At 43.8% G+C, this 23,164-nt stretch overlaps 1 long non-coding RNA gene across 2 annotated transcripts in view; it reads right to left on the bottom strand.

Moving 5' to 3' along the window:
• LOC146181164 (uncharacterized) overlaps positions 1–23,164 on the bottom strand; it is a 148,503-nt gene that overhangs the window by 16,964 nt on the left and 108,375 nt on the right. For both annotated transcript variants that reach the window (XR_014700173.1, XR_014700177.1), the window contains exon 3: positions 14,579–14,620. This is a non-coding gene — a long non-coding RNA (uncharacterized LOC146181164). The remainder of the gene's footprint in view (positions 1–14,578; positions 14,621–23,164) is intronic.

Below are 23,164 nucleotides of genomic sequence, written 5' to 3'. Positions count from 1 at the left end.
AATGAGGAGTTGTAGTTTTTACTCAACAACAAGGAATCCGAAATGTAAAGTTATATTGGAATTCAAAATGCTGCCGGGCGACTACAACAGTTCACTGTTAAGCATCTGTGATGCTCCTAATGCTTGTATGCTGCCTTCTAATATTGTAAAATTTAGACGTCTCTATTTTTTATCTCTGTAAGCCTTGTTTCTGAACGAATGTGTGTACAGAAAAGGTGGTAGGTTATTTAGGGAATATTAGAATGCCAGCGAGACGCTGGCACTTTTCCCACACCTGTTTATGCCGCCACATGTGCGGCGCACGTTGACGCTAGCACTTTCTACAGGAATGCCGAAAGAGCACACCGCTGGTGGCGCGCCGCCTCGGGCTTCCCTGTCTCAGAGGGTGAGGGCTGAGACAATGGTTCTCTTCGCATGCGGCTGTGTAACCACCGCGAGGCGAATACATCTTCCATAATACACTTATTTTTAGCCGGCACGCTGCACCAATACCGCACATTCGTATGTTCAGTGCACGAGTGCAGACGTCTGCCGTCAGATTTATATCCACGCATGTTGGGGTTGGACAAATTTTTCGTAGCAGAATCCCATGCGGTAAGATGACTTAGTACTAGAGGTAGATTAGGTTTGAAAGCAGTGTTGGTTTGAGCAATATGTTAGATTGAACGTCAGCACAATTTATACACACGTAAATTTAAGAGTGTTGAGCTCATTTCATTTATTTCATTCACTAACATGAATTGAGAACTGAAGCTTTATGCATTGCTCTCTATAAAATTACTGATAATTTGGTTTTTGCATTTTTCTAACACTCCTCTGTAATACACCTAATATTAGGTGAAAGGGAGAACAAAAAATTAAGAAAAAAACGCAAAAACACAGAAGTAGAAAAACAAGAAACAAAGGCGCACGAGAACGCTGAATTTATAAGGGCCTGCAAATACTGCTATCTAAAATAAATTGACGTTTTTAAACAGATATACTGGATCAGTTCAGCTTTTTTTCGGTACTGTTTTAACATTACAAATCTGACAAGTATTTCTGCTGGAGTTGTATCAAGGAGACGGGTGAAAAGATAATGCTGTGTATCGAATCGTGCACCCCAGGGAGAAATCGAAGATGCCCCCTCTGCATTCAAATCGATGAAATGTCTGAATACTTCAAGATGATTTTACTTTCTAGGAATCGATTCATTATGTCGCAAGAGTGATTTCACGATTTATGCTAAGTTCAGCCAATTCTTTCCTAATTTATTGGTTAACGCTTGCAATTTTAGATTGCAGTTTCATGTTGTGCTTCTGCTTCATCCATCTTTTGAGGAGACCTTATGAGCTGGCCAGAGCTGCAACAGGTAAGAGTCAGGTTTGGGCTTTTCCTCCTCCTGCTCCAGCTTCTTGGCGGCATAGTTTGAGTCCAAATATATCTATTTGTGACACGTCTCTATATTTGTAATTTTCTTAACGTTTTTCTTATTGGGCATGCATCTGAAGGCTTCCCAGTTTCTCAACTGAACGTTGCGAAACGTAGTTTTGTTTGGCACTCAAAAAAGTAGTAGGAAGGACATAGCAGTCGCCTTGTTCTCCCAGTGAGCGTCGTCTTTGTCGAAGCGATCACCCTTCTTCTTCTTCGGGCGCTACACTGCCTCCTTCCCGAAAGAAGCATCGTCTCGATGCTAAAGGAAACAAAAGAAAGCACCCGCAAAAACATCGGTCGTGTCTGCAGGTGTTGTTTCGCGATAAAAATGTAGCGGATAAAACATTGAAGGGTTCTTTCACAATCACACGTAATACGGCGTAGGCCGGACAACGTGAACTTCGGGACGTGAGGAAAGGTGTTACTATCGTCAGCTTCCGCTGGGAAGCACCTCGTAGTTGAGGTCTCCGATGCGACTAAAAACCGTGTAGGGTAGGGTATTCAGTCATTATTGAGGGTGAATATATGACAGTAGAGAAGTCTAGAAAGGGCCTAGTAGAGAATTCTAGACAGGTCTAAGCCTAGACATATGAGCTGTATTGCCGCCATCTGGCATTGACGGTTATGGTTGGATGTCTGGTCTTAGCCTCCTTAGCAATGAAGTCGTCCGGCTCGTCGCTAAGATTGTTGTAGACAATGGCCTGATGGAGGTTTCGGGAGTAGAAAGGTAGGTTTCTGTCTTCCACTTGTTTGGGCCGAGGAGTATTTACGCCACATTGTTATAGGCTGCAACGTGGACTTACGCCGGAGTACGTATTCTGTTGTTGGTCGCATACAGTCGAATCTCCGTTTGTAGGGCTGTGCGAATGAGACCAGCCGCTTGACTTATCGTTTTGGATTGGTTCTGCCACGTAAACTCGAGGAAGTCTCCGGGTCGCATTACTCTTTTACAGTCGCTTGCACGGAGCTTCGGTACAGGGCGACTATGCATCCTCGGCGGCACTCTGCCTTTAAAGCTCTTTGGTCTTCGGTTCTCGATGCCTCCCAGTCGAAAAAAGCTACAGCTTCTTGTCAAAAATACGACAAAATATTATGTAGCTCTGTCTTAAGCATACGATTTTTCTGAAGTTCTGTACTACCTTTTTGTAGTTCTGTAGTTTTTCTGTTGAATATTTCTGTTGTCTGTAGTTCTGTACCACTTTCCTGTTGTAACTACAGAAATTTTTAATGTTACTACAAAACGTTCCGTTGTCACAGCAGGTTTCCTACAAAAAGAACACACAGACATTCTGTCATAACAACAGAAAATTTTCTGTAGTTTTATCCGATTGGGCTGTGCGTCAGAAGTGAGAGGTCTTTGCCGTCTCGACTCATCTCTTGAACCATAATAACTGCTCCCACGTCCGTGGTTAAGCAGAGCCAAGACAGTGAGAACCTAAACCACCGTAAACTATTCGCAGGTAACTGAAACGAAACGAGGGAAAATCAATAGAAGCCAACAGTAGGCGAGGACAAAAAAAAATTAAGGGTATATTTTTAAATTTTGGCTTTTACTGTAGACGAAAGTAAGTGCGGTAATCATTTTGGAAAGATAATTAATTACAAGATAGAAGGAAAAACAACGTGGTGGGAACTGAACCCACAATCTTCAAATATCGCGTTCGTGGGGTCTTACCAACTGAGAAACATAGACGGCTGTCTGACCTGCTACTTGCCTAGGTATTAATTCTGCCTCCAAACAAGCCTTGATAGTGTCCCCCGGTACCACCCTCATCATTGGCGGTGTACATGGAACGTCCTGTGTTATCCCCAGCTTCACGTAGAACTTGTTCGGAAGAGAGGGGGGAAGGTGTACGAGAACCTTCTTACGCTATCTATGAGTTCAAAACTGCCAGAAGCGAGATCCTTTATGCTATTAGCAGGGAACTGAAAGGGAAATAAGGAGTTTGTTATGAAACACGAATGACGCAAGCCAACAGTCGGTGAGGCCAAGAAAGTGTATGCGATGTTTTCTTTTATTTTAGTTTTTGCTATGAACCAGAAAATAGTGCTGTATTCATTTTGGAAATAAAGATAATTACCTACAAAGTCGAGAAAAGTAGCGCGCAGATGGTGGGACCAAACCCACGACCTTCGAATATCACGTCCGGTGCTCTTATCCAACGCACTATATCGACGGCTGTCCAAACTCCTGTTTATTTGAATGTTAATTTTGTCTGTAAACAAACCTTGGGAGTGTTCACTAGCGCCACCCTCATCCTCTTAGGCTACCAATGACTTCAAGATTGCCGGAATCGAAACGATGGTAAGCTTCTAAGAGGGAACTGAAAGGTAAATATGGGGCTTGTTATAAAATGCGAATGAATGAAGCTACTAGGCGACGCGGCTAAGGAAAGGATGTATTATTTTTTTAAATTCTGGGTTCTGCAATAGGCCCCATATATATATATATATATATATATATATATATATATATATATATATATATATATATATATATATATATATATATATATATATATATATATTTATATATATTGCGAAGCTTGAGCACATTTTTAATTTTAAGTACAGCTCTAGAATTTACAGCTCGTTCACCTGAAAAACGCTCGGTGTCGCTGTGCTGCGTGTTTTTGCCAACCAGTCTCAAAAATAATCGGGGGCTGCGTAAACGATATCGAACCATTGTAATATTTAGTCCTAGTGATAGGTGATTGATGGTTCCTATGACAAGTAATATCGAGTAATCAAATTTTTATATTGAACTGAATAATTATTGTAATAAACAAACGAAAAATAAACATTTCAAGAAACGGGGTTCAAGACCTTAAAAAAAGCTCACTATGGTATGGTAAAAATTATTGATGCCAGTTAAAAATTTTGTGTGTAATAATGACTTGATTTTGAACATTTTACCGAAAATGCAAAATTAGAAAAGGCGCTTGAAACGTTTCGAATTTCCTCAGAGCGAAAAGCCAATAACAGTCAAGAAAATGTATGTGTAATTGGTCATTTAATCAACTTAAATATTTAAAAATGAAAAAGTTATGAAAATGTGAGGATGCTCTGAATGAAAAGACAATGCTTCATGTTTGCAATAGAAAAATCAGATAGTCAATTGTTCAGTCATTTGAAATAATTGAAGGAATGAAACATTATAAAAAGTGGTTGAAAGTAGTTTCAGTGCTCCAATGGTCAGAACAAAAAATCAATGCTTGATTACGCAAAAAAGTTTTAAAACGTGTAATTGACTAAATAATATTGCCGCGAAACCTTCAAAACAGTATTTGTTGTTTTTTAACAGCCGCCAGCATACAGGCTTATCATTCTGATTCTGGACCGCGTATCAGTTCCGTAATCTTTGTTTGTTAATGCTCGATGTCGCGAGTCACACCTTTATCAGTTTTGTTGTAGCGCAAGATGCACCGAGATCTGTCTCGAAGGTTCCGGCCACTTGGGTGTCTTTCCACAATGTTCCAGCCCGTGCTCGTAGCTGTTTGCGACATTATCTAGATTGTTCTGTGCAGCCATTAAATTGAGCGTTGCCGAGTGTGACGAGCATTCTTTGTTCGACGATCGACGAGCACGTTTGTTTCTATCGCCGCTGCCGAGTTGCTAAGTTCTTTTGCGGGCGCAAGTCAGCCCAAATAAACAGTTTCTTTAGTGCAGTCATCGACCCTTCAATTGTGTCGTCGACCTCGTCACCACTACGTGACATCTGGTAGAGGTGCTGCCTTTGATCCTTCAAGCGAAGACCCAAGCCGTGTTCTTGTCGCCCTGGAAGACCAGCCTACAGGTCACCGAGCCAGCCGCCGACTTCAAGGCCTACAACCCGAACACGGTCTGCTGCTTGACCCCAGTCGATCTCGGAAGGCATAGACGCTGACAATGGTCCAGCCTACAGCACCGGTTGTTTTTGTCCAACCCCGTGAGCCCCCCTGCTTCCATGGACGATCGGATGAAGATGCGGGTGACTGGATGGACCTTTTCGACTGTGTGGCAGAATTCAACGGTTGGAACGACGCTGCGAAACTCAGGCAGGTCTACTTTGTTCTTCAAGGACATGCCCGAGTTTGGTTTGAAAATCACGAGATTTCTTTCAAGGATTGGGAGATATTCAAAGCACAGTTCTTGATGACCTTTACAAGTTCTGTCAGAAAAGAAAAAGCTCAGGCCCTCCTCCAATCAAGAATTCAACTACCAGACGAGCCCGTCCTGGCCTACGTAGAGGAGATGAAACGCCTGTTTCACCACGCCGACCCTAACATGACCGAAGATGACAGAGTGAAATTGTTAATGCGAGGCGTTAAAGAGTCGCTTTTTGCGGGGCTTGTCCGAAACCCGCCGAAAACTGTGGAATAATTTGAGAGTGAAGCATCGACCATCGAGAAGACGTTGGATAGCCGGATGCGCCACTACGAGCGACCACTTCAACCAAACTACTCATGCCACTACCCCAGCAAATTTGCAAGCGGAGAGAGCCTTCGGGACCTCATCCGGGAGATCGTGCGAGAGGAGCTCCCGATTCCGCCCCCAATCCTACCCTTTCAACAAATTGGGATGGATCTCCTCGGCCCCTTTCCACCTTCGTCTATGGGTAACAAGTGGATCATCGTGGCCACTGACTACCTTACCCGTTACGCCGAAGCAAGAGCACTACCAAATAGTACCGCGGCAGAAGTCGCCAAATTTTTTGTCGAACAAATTCTCTTGCGACACGGCGCACCAGAAGTGCTCATCACGGACAGGGGAACGGCGTTTACGGCAGAGTTGACGCAAGCCATCCTGGAATACAGTCACACAAGCCATAGACGAACAACTGCGTACCATCCCCAGACCAATGGCCTTACGGAGCGCCGGAACAAAACGATCGCGGACATGATCGCTATGTACGTCGACGCTGAACACAAGACCTGGGACGCCATCTTGCCGTACGTGATCTTCGCGTATAACACGGCAGTCCAGGAGACGACTAGAGCTACCCCGTTTAAGCTTGTGTACGGCAGGGAGCCCACGACGACGCTCGACGCAATGCTGCCGCACGTAACCAACGAGGACAACCTTGACGTCGCCGCCTACCTGCAGCGTGCAGGGGAAGCTCGAAGACTCGCACGGCTGCGTATTAAAGACCAACAGCGCACCGACAGCCGACGATACAATTTACGACGACGACACGCAGAGTACAATACAGGAGACCAAGTGTGGGTTTGGACACCAATTCGCCGTCGCGGATTAAGTGAAAAGTTGTTGCGTCGATACTTTGGACCATACAAAATCCTTCGCCGCGTCGGACCACTGGACTATGAAGTCATTCCCGACGGAACGTCAGCATCACAACGGCGACGTGCACGCCCAGAAATTGTACATGTTGTGCGACTGAAGCCATATTACGCGCGTTAAAGAATCTGTGGTGTTTAAACTTTGCAGTGTTTATGTTTAGGTTTCTCTGTTCTGGAACATCGAGGCGATGTTTTTTTAACGGGGGAGTAATGCCGCGAAACCTTCAAAACAGTATTTGTTGTTTTTTAACAGCCGCCGGCATACAGGCTTATAATTCTGATTCTGGACCGCGTATCAGTTCAGTAATCTTTGTTTGTTAATGCTCGATGTCGCGAGTCACACCTTTATCAGTTTTGTTGTAGCGCAAGATGCACCGAGATCTGTCTTGAAGGTTCCGGCCACTTGGGTGTCTTTAAACAATGTTCCAGCCCGTGCTGGTAGCTGTTTGCGACGTTATCTGGATTGTTCTGTGCAGCCTTTAAATTGAGCGTTGCCGAGTGTGACGAGCATTCTTTGTTCGACGATCGACGAGCACGTTTGTTTCTATCGCCGCCGCTGAGTTGCTAAGTTCTTTTGCGGGCGCAAGTCAGCCCAAATAAACAGTGTCTTTAGTGCAGTCATCGACCCTACAATTGTGTCGTCGACCTCGTCACCACTACGTGACAATATAGTATATGTATAAAATAAAGCTTCATAGCTTTTTAAATTTGATGTTAAATTCACCGAATGAAGAAGTAAATTTAACTAACAGTAATATTAATAATAATGAATAATAATAAAATTTATTATAATAATATTAATATTAATATTAATAATAATAATAACAACATTAGAACGAATAATGAAACTGGAAGAATTAGTGTAAAAGGTGTCATTATGCCCGGAGTAGAAGGGTAATGTTGGCTGATGCTAGGTATTGGTGTATAAATATTCTAAATCATAAAACAATTAGCACGCACTGTGTCTGCGTTTACTCTCAATGATACCCTTAACTATTACACAGAAAAGAGTGGTTTGGTTTGTTTCTATTTATGAACGTTAATGGCCCAAATGTATTCAGGCTGTGAGAGACGCCACAGTAGAGGGCTCCGGTCATTTTGGTCAAATAGGTTCCGTTGCCTTGCACTAACATCGGACAGCACACAGGCGCCTTTCTTTTCGAATTCCGCGAACAGCGGCCGCCGCGGCTGGGATTCGGCTCTCCTTTCTCTCCTTCCACTTTTACTCCCACCTTCATCCCTTCCCTTACGGCGCGGTTCAGGTGTCCACAATGCAAATGTGACAGACACTGCGCCTTTCCCTTCCTGTGAACCAATTACTACTAATATCGAGCATCCTTGGGAACAATAGAATACGTAGCGCCCTAACCACTGCACCACAATAACAAAACGAAAAATAAAAGTGACGGTCGTTGGAACAACCATTCTCTAGCACCAAACAGATGGCAAGTGCAATGACGGTATACACAATATATACCAAAGTTAGCTGGGCGTATAATCACCGCCGTTAACGGTCGTAAAGTGAAAGCATTGAAGGACTCTGGTGATAGGAAGTCCTAACATCGAAATTTTGACACGTCTTATTTTCTATTTATACTACATTTTCATGTTCATAGCAGGCTGGGCAATGACGTCACCGGTAAGCTCGAACACCGCTTCTTGAAACTAGATGCGTCCCAGTGTGCGTTCAGGAGAACGCCCTTTGTGAGGTCGTTTCGACGACAGCAAACCAAATTTTAGTGTATCACGTCATAACATTTACGCAGAGAGAGACAATGTTGTTCATTTTTATGCATTAATATTTTTTATACAGCGATACTTAGCATTATCAAACATTGGCTTTCTCTTCATAGTATTTTGACAACCTTGTACACTATATTTTCTAATCTTTCATTTTTACGTTATTTCCAATAATTGATCAACTCCACATACTAGGTTTCTTTAATTATTATTATCGGGCACTTGGTTTTTATATGAGCACTATACGAGCACCCTTGATGTTAACCAAAGGCCCTATTTACATTTCCCCGCCGGGGTGGCGCAGTGGTTACGACGCTCGACTACTGTTCCCAAGGACGCGGGATCAAATCCCGGCCTCGGCGGCAGCTTTTCGGTGGAGGCGAAAAGCAAGGCGTCCGTGTGCTGTGCGATGTCAGTGCACGTTAAAGAACCCCAGGTGGTCGAAATTTCCGGAGTCCTCCACTACGGCGTCTCTCATAGCCTGGGTTGCTTTGGGACGTTAAACCCCACAAACCAACCAACCAACCTATTTACATTTCACAGACGCCAGCATTACTCTTCGCACAGCTACTAACTAAACAGTACTACTATGTTGTTGGCATCTTCTTTGAAATATTTAGGTGTCACAATTTCCTAGGATCTTGCATTGCATTCTCGCATTACGTTCATTACAAAAGATTCTAACCGCACACTTGGCTACCTTCGACGTAACCTAACTTAGGCACCTTCTTCCGTAAAACATCTAGCTTATGTCATTCTTGTGAGAGCTAAATTGGAGTACACCTGCGCATAGTGGGACCCGTATCTTCAAAACCTGATATATACAATTGAATTAACCCAATACCGTGCAGCTAGAGTTAACTTATCTGACTTTTCTCGCAATACCAGTGTCACTAATCTAAAAGCTAATGCCGGTCTCCCAAGCTTGCAAGCGGGCAATAAAATATTTAGAAATATTTAGAGTGTTAATTTACAAATTTCATCATACCTTATGACCTAGCACAGCAGTCATCACGCCCATTCATCAGACATCCAGTCGTATCAGCCACACTTTGGCCGTTTGTCCGCCTCATGCCCGAACAACAATGCACCTCAATTCATTTTTTGTAAGGACTGCCATCGACTGGAACAATATTCCCGCTGACATCTTCATTCATTCTAACCCAAGCCGTTTCAAAACTACCATTGAACAATTTTTCTGTTAATCGCGATAATCCTGTCATGCCTACCCCTCGTGTAAAACCCCGCTCTCCTGGAGCCTTTGAGTTATCGGAAATACTACTAATGGCACCTTTGCTTCCCCTTACTCAAAATGTTTTTGTAGTTATTCAAAAAAATAGTAGGCCATTTCAAGCTCTAAATATTGTTAGCATTATCAAGCTTTGGCTTTCATTGTGAGCAACTTGACACCTTTATTTTAATTAATAATTACTTCACCTTTTTATTTCTTGCTTGCAAAATAATCAATGAATCACAATGATTCTTTGAATTTTCACAGCCTATCCAGCATCAATCAAATATGAATAACTGGAGCAATAAATTACTATGATAAAATTCTTTTTTTTATACAGTTCCTATTTCAGACACGTGGTACCGACAGCTCCTAGTACTGCAACGCCAAGCGCGGTTCAGTTTAACGAGCTGTATGCGTCCCTTGCACCGCCGATAGGGGCGCTACTGAAAGCCGCTTGACGGTCGTTTTTAAAAAAGTCCTTCCGGGACACGAGTTAGGGCTGCTCATGCGTCACTGCGAGGATTGCCAATGTTCTAGGCGGCGAATTTTTTTTCCAGCTCCAACCGATTTTTTTCTACGGTAGTCTGAAGCATAAAGTGAAGATTGGCCTTTGTGTAAAACCGAAAACATTCATGATACTACAACCATCTGGGAGAAACCCATGCGTACACGCGCTACGTGCATCCGATAAACAAGCACTAAATTACCAGCTATGGCTCTGCCTTTCTGTAAGCATGCTGCAATGATTGATCAACTGCTTCAAACGAATAAGGGCTGTTATTATGCGAAGGATTTTAACGTAGGTTTCGGGCCTTCGCGCGACGCCCGGCGGTGGCCACCATTGACCCTGAAGAGGGGTCATGTGGCATGACGTCACGCGATGACGTCACACCGGCTGCAGATGGGGCCTCCTATTGCGCCGTCGGTCGCCTCCCGGCGGTGGCCACCATTGACCTTGAAGTGAGATCACATGATGTGACATCACGTGATGACGTCACACCGGCTGCAGATGGGGCCTCATATCGCGCTGTCGGACGTCGCCCGGCGGAGGCCTCCACGCTTCGGTTCGCGCCGTCGAGTACGACGCGGCGGCGGCGCCTCCATTGCTGCATCACGTGATATGTGACGTCACGCCAGGGATGAAGCGGCGCGCGCCCGACGTCGCGTCAGTCTCTGTGCCCGCAACCGCGCCAGCGTCTTTGCGCCGGGCGTGTATGCGTAAGTGACGTGCAAACCAAGAGTCATGCATTTACGGACCATAAGAGTGTGTTTGTCGGGCTGCAAGGAATAAAGTACGACGATTAACCTAAAACCACGTCTCCGTTACTTAGCCCCATCCACACTGAGGCAGCTGCTTAACATGCTTCGCATCCACTGGGCTTAACCTTGATAAGCCTCCAATTTTATTTTATTTTTCACTTAACCTACCGCTGCTTTGCAAGTTCTTTTAATGTGTACTCATGGGGACGCGCCAGGATCCAGTATAAGACAAATTCCGCGTCACCCGCCATTACATCGTACCAGCGCCGCTCTCTTATGAGCGTATCGCTTCATCGGCCGAATTCATAAGACCAGTGCGTTATCACTAAGGGTCCCATGTCGCAGCAAAATCGATGGCATCGTCATTGTCGTTGGCCGTGAACAAAAATCTGAATTGAAATTTAAGCAGCAGTTTCAAATGTTCACACTGACTCAAATTCTCAAAGAAGTTCCGTAATTAAAGGAAGATATTTGAGCAGAAATGAAAACTGGACCTCCTTTGTGTGGGAGTGAAAGTCGTATCCAGGACTTTCATCAGGCGAGACAGACACACGCTCATAGGTCGCGAAGGCTCACTGGTTCAAGATGCTTAAGGGTGGGCCAACCGAATTCGCGATGCGGACTGGGTCCGATAACGCAATCGCACTCTGTTCCTAATAGCGCAGTGATGTTTAAAGTATTCCACCAAGGGATACGCCGTAACTATATATTGAATCATGGCGATTACACGTTTTCTAGCGTATGCATTCGGGCATGGATGAAAGGCGATAAAGCAAGCACTTACAACCTTCGCTCCGTAAAGCTTATGCGCTTAGATAAAATGACAAACATTTAGAGGCGCGGCTCTGAACAAGCGCCGCTTGTAGGCCGATAAATTCATGTACCAGGCACTTGGAGATCTGTGTTTATTTCATTCAAATACGTACCTGGCGTACAGACATCCGTCTTTATGTTTCACTGGGGACCTACAAATGGCTTCCACAATTAAGAGTGAAAAATATTCACCAATGCTCTAAGTAAATGAACAATAAAGGTTTACGCAGTTGTCAACGTACATTTGCCTGTACCTAAACGCGAATGGCAGCGATTGTCATGTATTCCACAATGATGCGCCTACAATTCTTGAGGTGCTTTCATTTTAACTATGCCAGGAGTAATAGGAGGCTTGTCAAAGCGAAGTGAGCTCGAAAAGTACGCTCTTCGCTCTTGGTCGCATTTCCTGCCAAGCGTGGAGAAGTAAATACAGCATCCATCGCGTTTTTCATAACTTTCGAAAATTTACCCAAGAAAAAACTACTGCTAGAGATGCACCGTAGTTTGTGCCACCGTGCATTGGTAGCAGGTGCTATTTATCCAAATATACACGTCGCAGGAAAACGAATTCATGGTGCGAGAATTGAATTGAAACACTTCGCTCTCGGGTTTACGTTCAACTTCGCTATCAGAGGCGTGGTCGTCGTTCTGCACGGGGCGTATATGTATACTATCGCTTAAAATTTGAATTGTTTAACGTGGCTAGCCCGGTCTGACAAAAGAAAAAGGTGGCAGTGAGCTCCCTCACAGCCGTCGGTGCGGTGGCAGCGGCGAAAGAGTGGAGCGCTCAGGCTGCAGCTGCAGCAAGGGGCGTGCTAAGTCACGTGGTTGTTATCCAAGCATAGGAGGGGGAGGCAGCCATGGATGCTGCAGTCGAGGCGGGGGCGGAGCGGACGGAGCGTCACTGTCGAGATCATGTTCAGGCCAGAGCATCCCTGCAGCTATAAGTCACTGTAGGAATGGCAATAAAATGTCATCGAATATATCTGCGAGCGCAGATCTGAGCCAAGCCACGTGCTGTCTTCTGCTACTTTACCCAAGGCTGTGCGCGCCAATTCATTTACTAAGGCCTTTAATGGTGATTCCGTCATCGGGACGTTCACTGATGACCGAGAAGGTATTGTACCTGCCTTGTTATAATCTCGGTGGCAACGGCTGGCATCATAATTAATTGGCGGGGTAAGGCGATCGAAGCACATCGGCTTGGCACATTCATAACTTCAGCTGTGTTCCCTGGCTTCGTTATATGTGTTAAATCTTTCCCTCCATTTCGCCTTTCTTCAGATGCTTGATCGCTGTCTTGCTCTCTAATTTGGTTTCGTTGGTTCAGGGGGTCTAACATCCCAAAGCTGCTAGGGCTATGAGAGATGGCTTAGCCGAGTCCTGCCGAAATATTGACCATCTTGGGTTCATTATTGTACATTACAGGGCACAGTACAAGGGCGCCTGGCTTTTCGCCTCCATCGAAAAGGAACTGCCGCTGCCGGAATTCGATTCCGTATCATAGGTGCCAGAAGCGGTGGCTCTCTAATTTCATTCGAATATTTGGTCGGTGCAGCCATGTTTGAATGAAGGCGAACCACAAAAGGTTCCTGTGTGCTTTGAGCTTTAAATAGACAGTAAGAAACATCAGATGAAATTTATGCTTTTAACGTTGGGCCCTTCCCCTGTTCTATTTTCATTGTCTCCATCATCTCCGGCAAAATGTGCTTGCTCTGCAGACTAAGATGCGAGACAGTTAATTGGTCGTCCATGCTCTCAAAACTAATTCATAATTTGTGCCCTTACCGTCTTTCATCATCAAGAGAACCTGTGCCAAGAGCTGCGCATTGAGCGCAATTTAAATGCAACCGTGCTACAACTGTTGTGATTATCGGCTGCTGACGCCTATCATGGGGATGAAATATCTGAACGAGGGTAGCCGCCTTGTGATAACCGCTAAAGCTAAAAAAAGGAAACGTCTGCATTGCCATGTGGCGTCCAAGGACGCGGGCTCTAAACATATAGTCCATTTATAATTTTTAATTTCGTTAATTCTCTTAACTCTTCTTTTAAGTCTCGGTTGATGTCTCCGCAAACAATACAGCACCACAATTAATTTCGAAAAGCAACCACATGCCCGAAGGACCATCACCGCAATGAAATGAGGAGTGGCATGATATATATTTCGTGCTTAGATAGCCAGGCCTCTTACGCAGGCGAAACAAATAATTTCGCGGAGAGAATGAAACAACACAGAGCGGACGAATGAACTGTCAGTGATGAGCTATATCCGATCACACTGAGGCATGCGATCAGTCAGTTCGCTTGCACGGAGCTCCTTAAAAGGCAATTAAAGCTACGACGGGCAGCAGGCTTCTAATCTAGTCTTGGCATATTCAATAAATATCGGAGAATGTTGATCGCACCTTGGAGGCACTTACATCTCTACGTCCATAGTTTGCTTCCAATGACCAGGACGTCGTCTGCAACGGGCAGAAAGAGCGAAGCTGCGCCTCGCCCGTAGTCACAACAAAAGAAAGAACCGAGCCGGTTTCGAAGCGTCGTGGTTTTCTGCGAAAGATCTTGGTAGGCCTTATTCACCTTTCTCTTAAATTGATTTCATATCCAGGCAGACAACCGCTGAATCTCCGTTCAGTCTATTTTTCAAGCCTTTACATTCTTGAGGATTCCAAACTGAGTGGTTCTTTTGAAATGGATATGTTCCGCTACGTCAAAGCAGTTTTATGTTTGAAGGTTCATCAATTTTATCCGATATATAAATGATAAAACGCGGGCAGCCTATACGGTGCCAATAAAGACGCCCTTTAACTCCGCAGACGAGTGCACATGGCATTACCTGATATCTTCAAAATGATGATCCAAATAAAGAGGGCAGCATCTGTGAGAGGAAGTAGATTTTGGTCATACACATTAGAAATGCATCAAAAAAGAGGGACTCGGTCTGATTTGAACAGGACAAAGAAAGTTAATTTATTGTACTTGGCCAACAGAAGTAAAGTTTTTCTCTCGTAAAGGCAGAGCTTTGGAAGTGCAAATCTAGGCTAAACATCACAATCTTTTATAAAATATGCCTCGCAAAAACGCTTGAATAAAAGTGGATATGCGTCTAACATTTCGTGAGTCGAAGCTGAAACTCAAAATGGATTGTATTAGCCCACTGTGGGTATTAGCCATTGTGGGAGAACGTGTGCCCAGTAGCTGAGTGGTTTCGTTGGAGAAGTGAAAAACTCTAAATATAAACCACTGTTGACAAGCGTTCTTGTAGACATTCTCACTAGAGAGTTACGAAAGAATGCTATGCATTGTATTTTAGGCGCTGAATGGAAGTTTCATGTTGCTTCAAGTGCATTGTTTGCAAGTAATTGGAAGTGTAGAGAGGATGAGTGCAAATAATGTGATTTCACCTGCAGCGCATAAGGGTGCTGCGGAAGTCGAGCGGAACGTTCCCAGTCATTTTATTTGTGAGTTGGGAGTTTTTGGGAAGCCGTTAACCGCAACCTAGACACTAAGTTAACGGATGTGAACAGAACCGCGCTTATTAGAAGAAGTATCGTATTGAGGAGCTCTCAATAAATGTATTTTTTTTTTTGTACTGGTGATTGGAGCGTGGCAGTAGGTGCACTGAACAAGCAAGAAGTTCGGTTCCCAGAAAAGCGGTCGTGCAGATGACATGCACATGGTCCTGTGAGTTGCAGTTTTCAGTTGGTTTGATTTATCTAAAAGCCTAATTTTAAGACTCGACTTTGAATGGGCGAAAAAAAATGTTATGCGAAAGGGCTCTTGGTAATTCATAATTCTTAAGAACTCTAGGGTTACTTTTTGATATAAATCCCATCGCAGTGGCGCAACTACCTGCTGGGAAATCCAGCCTCGTCTGTTCCACTTGGGACCGCATGAAGAGAGTCATAGAGATACACGTTTTAGCGCTTTAATTAGTAGAGAGTATTAAGCTTGTTCAAAGGGCAACTGCAAAACGCAACTAATGCAGTAGTTGGCGCCAGTTCTTTGCCTTACACGTAAAGAGTGATAATGCGCATGGCTACAAATTATAATCCAAATTCATGTAGCTTGAAGATGAGGCCTTCTGTGATACTCACTGCCACTGCATATTTGATTCTCTGCTTGGAATAAATATTTTGTAGCGTCCAGTTATTTAACTAGTATATAGCCGCCACTATATATACCAAATATTTTCTCGAACATTACTTATTAATGCATTGTAAGGGATATACTGAGACATTAAGCGGAGACATGATATTGTTAGGTAATGTCGAAATGGATTAACAACGCTAGGAGATGCTTTCGTTGTACACGATGCTTCAATTTTTCACACGCGAAGCACCTAAAAGTTGCCTTCTCAATTCGCAATTTTATCATTTCGCACCCTTCGACGTTTCAGTTGTTCATGACGGTGTGCATGATAGTAGGCACATTACTATTACTACTATTTATGATTTGGTTTTGAAGCTGATCCTAAACTGTGGGAGCGGCAGCTACCGCTGTATTTTAAGGAGCATATGAATAGCACTGGGCGCCACAAGCCCCGAACATGGTCGTTCTGTATCCTACGGGAGAGGTATATTGTGCTTCTATGTGTAATCATCCCGTTTCTTCTGCTTTCAATTAAAGACATCCATGAGCTGTGCTCTTAAAAAGTTATGCCGTTTATGTAGTCGTAAAAAAATATGTTGACAGGGATAGCATATAAAACTATCTCACCTAGGTCATGTCCGCTAAAAAGTGTTCAAAACCTGATTTTAATATCATACGAAACCAGAACAATACAGGAAGGCCAGGTCAGACTATACAGCAAAAATACAGCGCCGTCTTTGAGTCGGTAGCGGCAGGACTCAGGACTCACGAAATGTTAGCATCGAACCACGCTCACTTAACAATGGAACCGCGCATGCAGTCTTGCGAGAACCACGGATAAGGATATATAATATATATTTCTTGCCTGCTATTTACGCACGGTATTCATTTATTATATGAAAGGGCAATACGTAACCTGTCTGTAAATTTATTTTAGAGTAAACTGAAAAGTTAATTTCTAATGAATTAAAATTTGTTTGCCAAGGGCTGGTGCATGCCATGACATGCCCTCGTGCCCTGCCACAGCCGTTTATACATGTATTACAAAGTATATGGTTAGGCGTTGCGGTGGCGTTGGACTGCCTTCGAAATCGGCAGCCCGACGCTACCTGTGATTTGAGAACTTGTAATCCCATCACTGCAAAATGTACGATTACAAACTTACTCATGGCCTGTGTCGAAGCGGCTCGTTCAAATGTGCTATGCCGATGCTAGTGAAACAGAAAGCGTGTTCGGAACTCGCACCGAAAATTCTTGGCATCGCAGGCTCTACTCATCTTCAAGTGCAAGGGGACGAAACTTTTTCCCCTCACTATGCTGTCTGCATTGTCACCATAGCTAAAGCGGTAAAACTATAACCTGAAATGTGGTTTTATATACATTTACCTGCGCTGTGTATGCCGGGAAAAAAAATAAGGAATGAATGCTAATTTTAAGCCTGGGGGTGCTCTGTATGGAAAGGTTTGAATGAATGTGTCCTGTCACTGACATTCCGTTCAGGACACTCATCAAAAATTTGATTTCAGCTTCATTTGCAACAGCAAATTTTTATATACTACCCCACGAAAATAAGATTAAAAACAGCATCGCTTCAAAGGCTGCATTCAAGAGCGTCTATTCACACCAGACCAGACTAGGAGAACCTGGGAAACAGTGGAAAGGCATGCAGCATGCCGGAAAAAATATTTCAAGGTTGATGCACTCTCACAGGTAGTAGTCGTAACGTAGCCTGCTAAAGGTACAATGTATGAATCACTCACTGGTTGCTCTGACTATACAATGACGTTAATGCGTTTAGTGATGTTTTGTTTGGTTTGGTGGGGTTTAACGTCCCAAAGCGACTCAGACTATTAGAGACGCCGTAGTGAAGGCCTCCGAAAATTTCGACCACCTGGGGTTCTTTAACGTGCTCTGACGCCGCACAGCACACGGACGCCACTCCGTTTCGCATGCATCGAAACGCAGCCGCCGAGGCCGGGATTCGATCGCGCTACCATGGGCACAGTAGTCGAGCGCCGTAAACACTGCGCCATCCCGGCGCGGCTGTTTGATGACGTAGTTGTATATGAAGATCTCACGAAGAACAGTTCTTTAGGCATACTCAAAGTGCACCTGGACCGGACATACTCTCCTTCCTTGGATCGGCTTGCAGCGCTAATAGGATTTTCAGCAACATTGCGTCCGAGCAGCAATGGCTGCTCCTGCTTCTATGGAGCTGAGTTGTAATGCATTTAATACGGGCTTCGAAGAAGGGGAGGTTTTAGATAGCTTTGAAATTTCCACAGTTATAACTTGCCTTCAGCATCAAAGATACATCGTCGAAAGTTTGGCCTTAATGGATTCCAAAAACGATCACAAAAATTCGCATATACCAGCCCAACCAAAAGTTATACTGAACGCTTTGAATTACAGTTGAGTACCATCATGTGCCAAGTACAGGTACTCTCTACGGAGCTGTCATTCGACCGGTGTTCAACGCTTTCATGGCAAGACTCACTGGAAAAGATCGATAAATGAAGACTTACAACACAAACTCATAACATCATTATCAACATCTGTGTCACTTGCAGTGGTGGCTCTCTCAGCGAGGAGACATCAGAGGGAAGCGGCCTTCCCCGATCTGCATGCAAGGAAATTCCAACTAACATGCTCGACGTAAAAGGCAGAGATCAATACAATGTCTACACCATTATAGAAGCTATCCAATAAGATGTAGGCAACACATGAAAGCAGAAAATCGTGTGCCAAAAAGCAGCAATATGAATGTGTAGATAAAAGTTCATAAGAAGAAATTAGTATGGTGAAGCTGTTACCAGCGTCGTAACGACCATGACAATGAAATGAATACAAACATTTTCAACGGCCGAAGGAATGCAAGAACAATATTGAAAAGGTTTTACTTCTAAAGAATCACATACAGCTTGCCATATAAATGCAGAATGTAAACAAAAATAATGCAGAAGACGACTCGAGAAAACAAAAAGCCGATTAAACGAATCTCAGCGCTGACAGTGTCGACCGGCCAACTTTCTCTTTAAGAAGTAAGCGAAACATACGAAAGTAACAGAGAGACAACTTACAGTGACCTATGGGGCTGTGCAGACGCTACCTAAAGGGGAGACCCCGAATAACTTTAGCTACAAATACTGCGAGCACGAAATCAAAGAGAACAAGGATCTACAGACTCATTCGCCCACTGTATGCCTGCGACCAATAATTAGTACATGCACATGGAAACAATGTCCGTGCATATTAAGGAGGAGTGAGACTTAGTTTGGTCAACAAATTTGACTTTGAGATTTTTACAATAATCTGAGAGATGTGAGAATTTGTGAGAATGATGAGAGAATTTTTTTATGTTTCAGAGAATACATCATATTTGGGTGTTCGCGGTTTAAAAATATTTAATTGTGCTTTTTCTTTGACACGTAGACTGAAAAAGTGGTGTGCCTAAACGTGGTCTGTTCATTTCCAACACTTGCAGAAAGTAATTGCTGTGAACTTTTTGATCCTAAACTTCGATTTCGGTGTCGGTTTGAAATATACTTAGTAATGGACGCTGTGCAACTCATTTACCGCGACCTTTCGCACCCGTACAGCTGTCAAGATGTGTCCACGGAAGAACCCAAATTTCATGAAGCACTAAACCAATTAATTTAAGGTACGTGTACTAAATCCACATTTGTCAGTCTCAAAACAGTCGAGGCAGCTATAGATGATGCATTACATGGTTTAGTAAAGGAAATGTAGTGCGAGTAAGGGTGAGGAAAAATTTGAGAGCAACCCCAGGACCTCGGTGTGCTAGCGCTAATATATATAGAGAGAAGGCGGGTCCAAAAAGCGATTTTATGCTTGGATCTTAAGCAAAACATGGAAAAAAGAGACTGCAAAAAAAAAATAACGAACAGTATAGCAATGCAGCAATGCCCCCACTTCAAACACTACAGCCCAGATAAGTTTTGAAGAATAATATAAGTATGGAATATTATGTTGTCATAATTCACAAAACAACGGTTTGGAGCTATCTGTACCTTTTTCTCGGGAACTATAAGGCATAAGCAAGCAAAAAGTCTCAAATTGATAATTAGTGCCATTTGCATAGCTGGAATTGGAATCAATAGCTTATGTGCATTTCAATTTTCTTTCAGTATAGAAAGGCCGATCATAAATGGCAAATTGTGATGCATCGACGAAAACAAACAAAAAACATAAATGAAGTCTTTTGTTTAGGCTATAATTTTAGGTAGACTTCATAAAAATTTTCTTCTACCTTTGAAGTAATCCCTAACAGGAAGAGTGAGCAAAGCCTGTTGGTCCTTAATCTGCACAGTCCTCCCAGAGATTCCCTGGCAGGCTTTGATGCTCTCATGCGGGAAGTGGACCTGCTTACACAAGGGGTGCACAAGCTTATTTTGGTAGGAGATTTCAACGCCCACCACACTGTATGGGGTTACATCAAAGCCAACAAAAAGGGTGTCCGGGTGCATGATACGATCCAGCATCAGCAACTAACTCTGTGTAATGACCCCCACACACCCACCAGAATTGGCAACAGTGTTTGCAGACACACAAATCCTGATTTGACGTTCACGAGGGGCATCTCGCAAGTTGCGTGGAACAGGCTCGAAGAGACTCTTGGCACTGATAACCACGTGATCCAAATTAAAATTATTCATACGAAGGCACCGCTTCGCATCGGCAAAGCTCGCCTTACGAACTGGGATGCTTTCAGAAAAGATAACGCACTCAATTTACGGTCGACTTCGAAGCCTGGACTAACTCCTTAGTACTCTCCTAATCTGGTTCCACATACGTTCAGCTTATAAATGGAACTTTTAAAAAGTTCCACTTATTAAGCGGAATTTTTTTTAAAGTTACACTTATAACTGGAACCTATGTGGAATGAGATTGAGAGTGTAGAAAAGGTCGAATGTCACACGAAACATATCCCACTGACGACACAAACACCGGCTGTGGATTCTCATCTACTGCATGTTTGGGAAGCCCGGCGAGGACTCCTTAGAAGATTGAGAAAGCAGAAAAGAAACAGAACCCTAAAGAAGCGGATTGCCAAACTCACCAAACAGGCTGAAGATTATGCCGAAGACCTCCAAAGGCAAAACTGGAACCAGTTTTGCGATCGGCTACAAGGAACTCTGACTACTCGTAATACTTGAAACATTCTGAAATTTCTCATCGGCACTTTAGAGTCTAAATATACATCTCGGAAAACCTTGGCTAAAATATTACATTCCCACGATGCAACGGAGCAACAAATCCTGAATAAAATGTATACCCCTGTCAAGCGCGTCAAAGTACATTTACGGCGACTCTCACTTATGAAAAGTGCCCTATACACCTGCTAAACAGCGTAACATAAGTGCGCTTGCCAAAGTGTGCACTCAGGTCGGAGTGTGTTCGTAAAACAGACTTTGAGGGCCGAGCGCGTAGCCTCGCCGGCAGACATTTCTTCGTCACAAATGTATTATGCAATACGATATGTATACTAGTTTATTTTATGCACTTTTTACATATCTTTATTTGTGGAATTGTTTTATAATAGCGACGGACAAAATATCACATAACCAAAACATGCTGTCAGCACGTACGCAACTTCTAAATTGAGCGTGGTGCGCCACTGCGGCTACGCCGCTTCCAGTTAGGGAGCGATTTCTATTGTTCATAGTGTTGGTAATAGGGGGTCTCTGAATCATGCCCCGGTGTCAAATTTTAAGCATTTTTTGAGTGTTTTACTACTTCAAAAAGCAGTTCTGTGAACTTCAAGCTTGGAGGTTCCAATTTTTTTTAAGAATGTTTCTCAGTTGTCAGTTTCGTACAAACGTGCGCTTATGCGAGTGCACTCCGCTTTCTCTTTTAGCACTTCATTGCGTAAAGTCGCTTTTCAGCTGCAAAGTGCACTCTGCGTAAGTGCACTTTAGCTTCTGCGCTTGACTGGTATATAAGAAGCAATTCACCAAATCTCTCATCGGCACTAAAGTCTAAATCTACATCTCGGAAAAACTTGGCTAAAATATTACATTCTCACGATAAAATGAAGCACGAAATCCTGAATGCGATTAAGCAGCAGTTCACCGACGGAAGTTTGTACGTCCGCACAACATGCACCCGACGTACCAAGGGAGCAGGAATGACGACCTTGATCGGCCTTTTACGATGACGGAACTGCTAGCGTCCCTGGTAAAGCTCACCCGGAATAACACCCCTGGCAAGGACCGAATAACCAGCAGAATCGTACGCAACCTTAACCAAGAAGCAACGAAGTACCTCCTTGAGCAAATCAACAACCGCTAGGAGACGGGGGACATACCAGAAGCGTGGAAACACGCTGAGATGATCATGATTCCCAAGCCCAACATACCACCAGGACTTGGGAGCCTACGACCTATATCCCTCACTTCATGTACAAGGAAGCTCTACGAGCACATGGTCCTGATCCACCTCACAAACCATCTGGAAGATCAAGGGCACATTCCCAATACGCTCTATGGATGCAGACAACACCTATCCGCACAAGATAACCTACTCCAACTCAAAGAGGATAATATTGACCATCTTGACAAATACAGTAAGAGCATCATTCTTGCAATGGATATAAAGGGAGCGTTTGACAACGTTTCACAAGCCTCAATTCTTCGCAACCTACACGACACCATTTGGGGACAGCGAGCATATAACTATGTTCATACATTTTTGACGAATAGTACGGCCACTATAAGCCTGGGGAATCTAGAGACGGACAAATTCCTGGTAGCGGACAAAGGCACCCCGCAAGGCTCTTTTATATCAGCCCTCTTATTTAATATCGCTATGATGAAACTCCCGAGGGATCTCGATAAAATCAATGGCATACGACATGCTCTATATGCCGATAATATAACAATATGGATTCGAGGCGGCTGCCCAAGACAGCAGCAAGACGCCCTTCAGGAAGCCGTCGACTGCACTAATAACTACCTAAGAAATTGCGGACTCATTTCCACATCAGAGAAATCTGCACACGTAGTTCTTAAAGCCAGAATTCGAGGAAGACCACCAAAATATGACATTGCTCATCCGGACATCTTTCTTGACGGAACCCCTATTCCTGAAGCCAACTCTCTTAGCATTCTTGGCCTAAACATCCCGAAAGATGGATCAGGGTCTGCAATACTCCCGAGACTTCAGGCTACTGTTACTCAAGTGGCGCATCTGGTCCGCCGCGTGGCCAGCAGAAGACACGGTATGAAAGAACAATATACCATCCGCATCATCCAGGCTCTCATCATAAGCCGCATTACATATGGAACACCGTATTTAGATCTATAGAAAG

This window comes from Amblyomma maculatum, chromosome 8 (assembly GCF_055883805.1).
Source record: "Amblyomma maculatum isolate TAMU_Amacu chromosome 8, ASM5588380v1, whole genome shotgun sequence".
In the NCBI taxonomy this organism is placed as follows: Eukaryota; Metazoa; Arthropoda; class Arachnida; order Ixodida; family Ixodidae; genus Amblyomma; species Amblyomma maculatum.
The sequence above is the reverse complement of the archived record's forward strand: the minus strand, read 5'-3'. Positions and strand labels throughout refer to the sequence as shown.